This window comes from Mustelus asterias, chromosome 2 (assembly GCF_964213995.1).
Source record: "Mustelus asterias chromosome 2, sMusAst1.hap1.1, whole genome shotgun sequence".
In the NCBI taxonomy this organism is placed as follows: Eukaryota; Metazoa; Chordata; class Chondrichthyes; order Carcharhiniformes; family Triakidae; genus Mustelus; species Mustelus asterias.
Window position 1 is genome coordinate 16950405 of NC_135802.1, and position 8922 is coordinate 16959326.

Sequence of the window (8922 nt, forward strand, 5' to 3'; positions counted from 1 at the left end):
CTTGTTCAATGCAGACCAGAATGCCATAGCGCCCAGAAGAGAGGTGTCAATGGTGACTCAACCGCGTGCCAGAACAAATGGTACAGGAAGGCCTTTAAACAGAGACAGTTACGTTCATAACAGACCGAGTGTCGAAAACGGTTATAACTGATTTGAAAATGGGGAAAGAAGACGCACATGGGATACTGATAAAAGACGTTTAAATCGAAGGCATGCTAGAGGAACTGTGAATCGCTGTTTCCAATGCGATTCCCCATACCACTACATTATAAACTGCCCAAAAAGAATAAATTGTGTCTTTGAAACCACATGTCACACAGAATACATGGAAACCGACAGTGACGAGGATGAGGACGAAGACGGCATTGTTTTGGTGGCAGAAAAGTTGAGTCCCATAATGAACGTCCTGATGATAGACTCTTTCAACTGTGCTGTTTTAGATAGTGGATGTACGTCCACTGTCTGCGGCCAAGATTGGCTAGATTGTTATTTAGAGTCGCTTGATCATAAAGACCGAAAGTAAAAGAACATGATAGTTCCACCTGCTTTAGATTTGGAGATGACAACACTCTAACATCCTCCAAAAGGGTGATACTTCCCTGTAAGATTGCGGGAATCAGTTTATTTATAAGTACAGATGTAGTTTCCAGTGATATACTTTTGTTGTTAAGCAGGTCTGTGATAAAGAAAGCTCAGATGACCATCGATTTGAAACAGGATAAAGCTGTGGTATTTGGGAAAACTGTGAACCTCCATTTTACAAGATCTGGCCATTATTGTCTTCCTTTAAGTGAACCGAAATTATTGGACCAAAGGATTCATGAGGCATTGGTGTCGCTAACAGACAACAGCACGATGGACAAAAAGAAGCTTATTCTGAAACTCCATAAGCAGTTTGCTCATCCAGCACCACCCAGACTGAGAGCACTGCTGCAGGATGCAGGTGTGCTGGACAAAGAATATAATGATCTCATAGAACAAATATCAGCCCAGTGTGAAATTTGTGTAATATAGGACACCCCCGCATCTAGTCGTGAGTCTACCGCTAGCACGAGATTTCAATGATGTAGTGGCGATGGATCTAAAGATATGGGACAAGGACAAAGGCATCTATCTATTGCATTTTGTGGACATGGCCACCCGGTTTAGCATAACCATGGTGATTTACAGCAAAGATAAAAAGACCATTATAGATAAAATTATGACCCACTGGATTGAAAGAGGATTGGGGGCACCGTCTAAATTTTTGATGGACAATGGGGGCGAATTCGCAAATGATGAGTTTCAAGATTTGTGAGAAAATTTAAATATTGTAGTAATGCACACTGCAGCAGAGGGCCCATTCAGCAATGGCCTCTGTGAAAGGAATCAGGTGGTTATAGATGACATGTTGCATAAATTTTTGGCGGATCAACCAGGCTGTAAATTGCAGGTTGCATTAGCATGGGCAGTGCACGTGAAAAATTTGTTACAAATGGTGGGGAGCTATAGACCATACCAGTTGGTATACGGGAGGAATCCAAAGTTGCCGTCAGTATTAACAGATGCTCCCCCAGCACTAGAAGGGACAAGCATTAGCTCCATGTTTTCTGCACACTTAAATGCTATGCATGCAGGGAGAAAGGCCTTCATTAAGGCTGAGGTTTCAAAACAGATAAGACATCACATAAGACCATCAGGGGTATACTTTGAGAAAGAGGATAGGGTCTACTATAAAAGAGAAGGCAAAAAAGAGTGGAAAGGGCCTGGAAAAGTGATAAGAACAGACAGCAAGGTAGTTATAGTACAGACAATGCGAACCCACTCTTCAAGAGTACTGGGATTTGGGTATGAATTTGGAGCATCTGAGCAAGATGCAGAAGTGCAGGGGGCACCTTGTACCTCACATGCACATACCCTGAGTTATTATGAGGAGCAGTCAACAATAGATGAGAGGGAATCTGATGATCAACAAAGTACCAGTGAAGCAGGGGATGAAGCTGCTACTTCAAAGGTTCAGCTACCCAAAGTAGGCGCAGTGGTATCATACATACCCAAAAGGTCAAGAGAGTGGAGGGAGGCCACTATAATCAGGAAAGCAGGAAAGGCCTCAGGAAAGTACAAACACTGGCTCAACATACAAGAGCGAGGGCAAGAAGCCAAACCTATAGATTGGGAAAAGGGGGTGGACAGATGGAAACAAAAAAAGCTAGACCTAAGTCCTGAGAATGAGACAGTAAGCATTTTTGAATCCAGGAAAAAGTCACGAATCTGTGACCGGAGGTGTGTCAACAGAGAACAGTGGTTTGAGAGTAGCAGCCCTGACAGAAACAGATGGCAGTAGAGGCCAGCGTTTAACAAGGAAGGCTAGAAATCAAACCAATGACAGGAATAGGAGTAGAAGCCCCCATGATAAGGAAGTATTGATAGCTGCAAACAAAATGGAGCTCGTGGAGGTGAGAGAGGCCAAACAAAGGGAGCTGGACAGTTGGAAGGAGTTTGGGGTGTACACCAAGGTACCAGATGAAGGGCAGCGTGCTTTGTCCCAAAGGTGGGTTTGCACAGAGAAAGTTTTGCAAAATGGAGCGTATAAAGCTAAAGCCAGATTATTAGCCCGTGGGTATGAGGAATATTTGGATGGGAGAGACATTAGAGTTGATTCACCCACAGCAGGGAAATTGACACTGAAATTTTTTTTCACTGTTCTAGCATCTCATAATTGGATGTCTAAATCAATTGACATTAAAGCAGCATTTCTGCAGGGCGAAATATTTCAAAGAAAAGTTTTTTTGAGGCCACCCAAAGAAGCAGGTTAAACACAAGGACATTTGTGGAAATTAAATAAATGTGTATATGGGTTAAGTGATGCATCAAGGGTTTGGTATTTCTCTGTACGATCTGTATTACTGAAGACTGGCTGTGTCCAGTTAAAAGCAGATCCAGCAATGTTTTACTGGAAGGCTAAAGGAAAATTAGCTGGAATTTTTGTGATGCATGTGGATGATTTCCAATGGGGTGGCACAGAAGAATTTGCAAAAAGGATAATTGAGAAGCTGACAACAGAATTTAAAGTAGGGAGTCAAGCAGCTGGTGCTTTTCGATATCTTGGTCTTGATATCCGACAAAATACATCTGGTGTAACAATGAGTCAACAGGGATATCTAAACAGTATCGATCCCATTCCCATCATCAGAGAGAGGTCAATGGAAAAAGAGGACTGGGCCAACGAAAAAGGAACAGAGTTGTAGAAGAGTATGATAGGACAGCTAAATTGGCTATGCACACGGACAAGACCAAATGGGAGCTATAATGTCCTAGAGCTCAGTAATATGTTGTAGCGTGCCACAGTCAGAGATCTTGCAGGCTAATAAAACATTAAAAAGTTAAAATTAGAGGAGTGTGTAATAAATTCCCAGCATTAGGAGAACCGGAAGATATGAAATTGGTTGTGTTTAGTGATGCTTCACATGCCAATCTACCAGATGGACATTCGAGCGGTGCCGGATTCATAATATTCCTGGTAGGTAAGGAAGGAAAATACTGCCCCATGGCCTGGGAAGCAAAGAAAATAAAAAGGGTAGTCAAAAGCACATTGGCGGCTGAAACCCTAGCGTTAGTGGAGGCGTTGGATATGGGGATATATTTATCAGACACATTCACAGACTTATTCTTTATGGGCACATCGGGTAAGAAAGTACCAATTGAGTGTTATGTGGACAATGTTCACTCAACAAAAAGTGTAGCGGAAAAAGAATTAAGAATTGATTTGGCCAGCATTAAGTAAATGCTGGAAAACAAGGAAGTTTCCAAACTTACCTGTAGATTAGCACCAACCCAGTTATCAGACTGTTTTACAAAAAGGGGTGCAGGTACTGGAAAGTTATTAAGAATACTGGAGGATTGTTTTGAAAAAGATTTTTAAAAAACAAAGGGAATTTGATAGAATGCAACCAGTGACAATTTTGTATTGGATGTAATGTGACCAATGGAAACAAGATGTAAGGGTCAGCTGACCCAGTAAAACATGGAACCAATTACAGAGTGATGTAATATTCAGCTGACCAGCTGATTTACGATAAATAAGGAACTAGTAGAATTGTGGGAAGCTTGGAGTGGCCCAGGGTGAGGCCCCAAGTTTGGAGTACTGATGTTTCTTTATTAAACCCTTTCTTTGATTTATAACTAGGAGTAGGTTGTGTTGTATTTTCATTAGCTGCATTTTGAAGAGTTCCTTCTGAAGAAACATATAACACCGGCATAGATTAATTGAACTGAACAGCCTGCTTCTGTACTTTAGATTCTATGTAATTATCTGCAAAATTCTGTGTCCTTCACAACCTTGCTCCATCCCACTTTGTTAACCCCTTCCAAACATTTCACAGCTCGGATCCTCCATTCTTCTCTCATTAGGCTACGTTCCCCACCAAAATTCCAACAACAGTGTCAGAGCTACAGTCATTACACTCCCTATTGAATTTTCATTGTAAACTCTCGATCTTACCATCTCTCTCTGTTGCCAAAAGCTCTTCAAAATGTATGCCTTCTGCCATCCTCTTCGTTTCACCCAATGACTGATATGCCCCACCTCTTCTTGTAAAATAAAAGCTTTTATTATCATAGAATTCCTACACTTCATAAGGGGACCATTCGGCCCATAGAGTCTGCACCAACAACAATCCAATCCAGGAAGACTAGGAATCAAACCAGTAACCCCACACATATACCCCGCTAATCCCTCTAACCTACGGTCCCGGGACACTACGTGGCAATTTAGCATGACCAATCAACCTAACCTGCACATCTTTGGACTGTGGGAGGAAACCAGAGCACCCATAGGAAAACCACGCAGACACAGGGAGAATGTTGAAACTCCACACAGACAGTGACCCGAGGCCGGAATTGAACCCAGGTCCCTGGAGTTGTGAGGTGGCAGTGCTAACCACTGTACCACCGTGCCACCCCCATATTAAAGATATTGCACAAGTGTAAGCTGGCGTCTGAGGAGGGTGGATGTATAAACTCAGTTTATACATCGCTGATTAATATTATACGTTTTTTTTTAATATGTTACCCCCTATACCATGAGCTCTTATTTTATGTAGTAACCTTTTGATGCAGCACTTTGTCAAATACCTTTTGGTAATCCAAGTACACCAAGTTCCCCATTGCCCACGTTGCTTGTTACTTCCTCAAAAAGCTCCAATAAATTAGTCAACTTAAAGTGCAACAAACTCCACTAGTTAGCCAGTTAGCCTGACATCGGTATTGGGGAAGGTACTGGAATCTATTATAAAAGACGTGATAAAGAACATTTGGAAAGCATTAATGGGATTGGACAAAGCCAGCATGAGTTTATGAAAGGCAAATCACACTTAACAAATTTACTGGAGCTTTTTGAGGCTGTAACTAGTAGCATGGGAAGGTGATGGCCTAATGGTATTATCACTAGACTATTAATCCAGAAACTCAGCTAATATTCTAGAGTCCCGGGTTCAAATCCCACCATGGCAGATGCTGGAATTTGAATTTTTAAAAAACCTAGAATTAAGAATCTACTGATGACCACAAAACCATTGTCAATTGTTGGAAAAATCCATCTGGTTCATTAATGTCCTTTAGGGAAGAAAATCTGCCATTCCTACCTGGTCTGGCCTACATGTGACTCCAGAGCCACAGCAATGTGGTTGACTCTCAACTGCCCTCGGGCAACTAGGGATGGGCAATAAATGCTGGCCAGCCAATGATGCCCATTTCCCACGAATGGATAAAAAAAAGTATAAGGGAGAACCAGCGGATGTAGTGTATTTGGTCTTTCAGAAAGCTTTTGATAAGGTCTGTGGCTAAATGGGCCACCAAAGATGGTGATTTCAAAGCATGATGGAATAGGATGGCTAAGTGCGTGTAAAGACTAAGGCAAACAGCCTGCAGCCCTAAAGGAATATTGGACTGAGACAAGCAGGCTGCAGCCTTAGACATTGGGAATACACAGGAAATAGGCCACCCCAAAGACAATGGACATTCTCTGATCAAACATACTTGATTACCAAACAAAGGACGCTTTAACCCCTTATTTGGAAGGGAGGTATGTAACCTACGTGCCTCCAGCATCCACAGGCATGGCTGCTTGGTACACACCCCGAAACTGGTGTGGCAGCACCTCATTGGACCCCATCGATCAGGGTGATCGAGCCCTGGTTGATTAATTGGTAGTGATCGATGGCCGACTCTAAAGGGCGCAAAATAATCCAAACATAAAGATGCTGTGCCACACACTACTAACAGCGGGGACTCTAGAGACCAACTACCATGAAGGAAGACCCTGGACCATCCAGAGGAGAAGAAGGAAGAACAGATCAGACCCAGAAGAAGAGGATTAGACCAGACCAAAGACCAGACCATACCGAGGTGCCTGCAGAGACCAACACATAGATACAGGCCAATATCTGCTTGAGTACTTGTCAGCCACTCAAAGTTAAGTCAAAGTCCAGCGTTAAGTTTGAAACTTCTGATTGTTTTGTAAAAGTAACTACTGTAACTGGTATTAATTGTGTGAATGAATAAACGTTATTATGTTAATAAAAAGTCAACTCGCAGTTCTTTGTCCATCGTATAAGGGTTTATAACACACTGTGCGGCAAGGCACACAGGTCCCTCATGAGAGGTTAGTGAGAAAAATTAAGGCACATGTCAGGGGTTAATGTATTGGCATGGATTGAAAATTGGTTGACATTGGGCAGAATTGTGAGGAGGATGCAAGGAGCTTACTGCCCCTCCTATTTCCTGTGTTCCCATGTTCCAATACAAGAAACGATCAACCAGCATTCAGAATGAGCATGTAACTGGCAAATTCATTTAAAAGAGGTAAGGGTGTCATGTTGGGCTAGCTACAATAATGAGACCAAACTCCTTGGATAATAGAAGTCTGAATGTGGTGGAGGAGCAGAGGCAGATACAGTAGGGGCACAGTTACACAAAGCACTAAAAGAAGCAATGCAGGTTAATAAAGCCACAAGCAGAACAAACCAAACACTGGGCTTCATTTCTAGTGAAATAGAATTTATAAACAGAGAGGTTATGTTAAACTTATATAGACTCTTGCTTAGACCACACAGACTAGCATATTACAGAATGGAGTTTACTTCTTAAGGTCTTTTCAGTAGTTATCATTTGGCTCTTCTGCCTTGGGCCACCAGTAGCTGGAGGCCGGATGTTTAGAAATTTGATGGTGGGGAGATTAGTTTTTTTCCTCTCCTCTGGACCTTAGTTTCTGTGTCTAGAAAGTGCATACACAATACTAGCAGCTTTCAGTCCACAGACCCCAAACCAAGCAAAACGCATTTGGCAAAAGCCTCAACCCGTCATGATAACACAGACACCGTGTCACACTCAAACTATGCATGTTAGGTTGACTGGTCATGCTAAATTGGCCATTAGTGTCAGGGGGATTAACGGTAAATACATGGGGTTACGGCGATAGGGTCTGGGTGGGATTGTTGTTGATGCAGACTCGATGGCCGAATGGTCTCCTTCTGCACTTCAGGGATCCTATGGGCCTATGTGCAAATTGCAACCAGTTCATGCAAGAAAAGACTTGCCTTCTATAACACCTTTCACAACCTCAGGACACCACAAAGACCTTCGCAGCCAATGAAGTACTTTTGAAGTTAGTCAATGAAGGGAACAGCCAATCTGTGCCTGGCAAACTCCCACAAACAGCAATATGATCATCACCACATAATCTGTTTCTCTTTTTAAGTGCTGTCCACTGAGGGATAAATATTAGCTAGGTCATTGGGGAAAAGGGACCCTCCTCTAAAATTGCACTATAGGGTCTTTTACATCTAACTGAGAGGGCAGCTAGGGCTTTGGTTTAACATCGCACCTGAAAGACAGCACCTCCAATTGTCAATATTGCATTTTCCTGTGTTACTGTGAGTGTCCGGTTCAATTTTGCACTGAAGCCCTGAACTGGGACTTGAATCTACAGCTCCCTTCCTCAGAGGCATGAATACCACCAACTGAGCCACAGCGAGCTTGGTGAATGGAACTTCAGGATACTGCTGCTTTTTATCTGTACTCCCATACAAGCAGTATTATAAGAGATACAAATAACCAATCTTTATTCAATAAATTCCTTGTGTCATTGTCCTAGCGTTCTGGTGAGTTGGAGCGGTATTGCTGCTGAAACTAATTCTTTCCACCTTGTTTACACTGAACCATGATTCTAGTTAAATTTCCTATAATCCTAACATTAATCAATAACATTCTCCGAGATCAGTTCCTCAACAGACTTTGAGAATGCTGAAGAGAATTGGAAAGCATTCGCACTCTCAGACAGCTTTGTGAAAGCTAAATTGCTATTTGCTTTTTGTTTTGTTCATGAATAATGTGGGTTTTTTTCCTCTTATTTAAATACAAGTGAATGATTCAGCTATTTGTTAAATAGTCTCCTCCCTCAGGCAGCAGCAATTCCATTTCTGAGCTTTACTAAGGCAATTTTCAACCCTTTTAATCAGCGAACATTGGGTCTAATATGTATGTTGTCTCTCTAATTTTAAGTAATGGAATGCCCTTTTATTTATTGACTTTATTTATTGCACACTACAAGCAAAGTCCTTGTAAGTTGGTTTGAGTTGGTGCCAAGTTCATCTTCTTTAGCCTGTTCTATGTTGTACAACTAGATCATGGCTGAACTGGAGCTCGACTCCATTCGCCCACCTTTGATCCATATCCCTTAGTACTCTTGCCTAATAAACAATCTAATTCACAGTTATTGAAATTTCAATTGATTCCACATCCACAGCCTTCAGAAAAGAGAATTCCACATTTGCACTTGCATTTATGTGAAAAAGTGCTTCTTGATTTCACTCCCAAATGGCATAGCGCTAATGTTAAAATTGTGCCTCTTTGTTCAAGTGTGTCCCGCACCAGAGGACAATAGTT